We start from the raw sequence: 1,367 nt of genomic DNA on the forward strand, positions 1-1,367 counted from the left end.
ACATCAAAATTTTCTAGTTCGTAGTAATAGTTGGATTTGTATGTGGACCGGGTTATTGGAGCCAAACAGTACTCAATTATATTGAGACCAAACGAATCCTGCCCCTCTGCTGCATCTTTTGGCTATTCGAAACGTGGGCAAAATCAGAAAAGTCTATTAATTGGATAACTTATATAATTTTTCTTTCCTTTTAAAAACTAATAGGATATTCAGTGAATGCACCGAGCAAGACGTTCACCACCTTTTGTACGTTCACCACCTGTAACTAGATCAAGACATCTAGCAAATATTGTCGCCGTTAATTTTCCTTTAGAATCGTCATCCAGTCGACCAAGTACTCAAATTCAAATTTCTGATAATCCATTTTTTGAACCTGACCTCACAATTGAGAATCCGGAGAATATTCAGGGACAATTCCGAGATCCTGAACCATTAATTTTTCCTCCGGAACCACCAATCATTCAAACAGAGATTGTTGAGGAACGAACTATTAAATCAGAATCCTCTAGTGATTCAGATTCACCAAATTCAATTATGGAGAATCTGGAACCTTTAAGTATGGAAGACCGAATGAGAGCTAAACGCACTGGCCAAGGTCACGCAATTACTCATCCAGACATTAATGCGCCAGATTATGAAATCAAAGGACAAATTCTACACATGGTGACTAATCAATGCCAATTTAGTGGTGCGCCGAAGGAAGATCCAAATGAACATCTTCGTACCTTTAATAGGATCTGTACACTATTTAAAATCCGAGAAGTGGAAGATGAACAGATATATCTCATGTTATTTCCCTGGACTTTAAAGGGAGAAGCCAAAGATTGGTTGGAATTGTTACCTGAAGGGGCGATTGATACATGGGACGTTTTAGTTGAAAATTTTCTTAAACAATTCTTTCCGGCATCTAAAGCCGTAAGACTTCAAGGAGAAATTGTTACGTTTACACAGTAACCAAATGAAACTCTATATGAGGCGTGGACAAGATTTGGAAAGTTATTAAGAGGATGTCCGCAACATGGTTTAGACACTTGTCAAATAGTACAAATATTCTACCAAGGATGCGACATCACTACAAGGAAAGACATCGATATAGCAGCTGGTGGTTCTATTATAAAGAAAACAGAAACTGATGCTTACAAAATTATTGATAACACTGCTTCCCACTCACATGAGTGGCACCAAGAAAAAGATATCGTTAGATCATCTAAAGCAGCTAGAGCCGATTCTAGCCATGACTTAGATTCCATTTCCGCAAAGATAGATGCTGTCGAGAGACGAATGGAAAAGATGACTAAGGATATACACTCAATATGAATTAGTTGTGAGCAGTGTGGAGGACCACATTTGACAAAAGATTGTCTTAG

General features: G+C 38.0%; 1 non-coding gene across 1 annotated transcript; it reads right to left on the reverse strand.

Annotated features, from left to right (window-relative positions):
- Positions 1–918: 918 nt before the first annotated feature.
- Positions 919–1,025, reverse strand: LOC139879261 (small nucleolar RNA R71). Its single transcript, XR_011770113.1, has one exon. It is a non-coding gene; the product is annotated as a small nucleolar RNA R71 (small nucleolar RNA).
- Between the last annotated feature and the right edge of the window lie 342 nt (positions 1,026–1,367).

The sequence above is a fragment of the Rutidosis leptorrhynchoides genome, chromosome 11, assembly GCF_046630445.1.
Source record: "Rutidosis leptorrhynchoides isolate AG116_Rl617_1_P2 chromosome 11, CSIRO_AGI_Rlap_v1, whole genome shotgun sequence".
Taxonomy (NCBI): domain Eukaryota; kingdom Viridiplantae; phylum Streptophyta; class Magnoliopsida; order Asterales; family Asteraceae; genus Rutidosis; species Rutidosis leptorrhynchoides.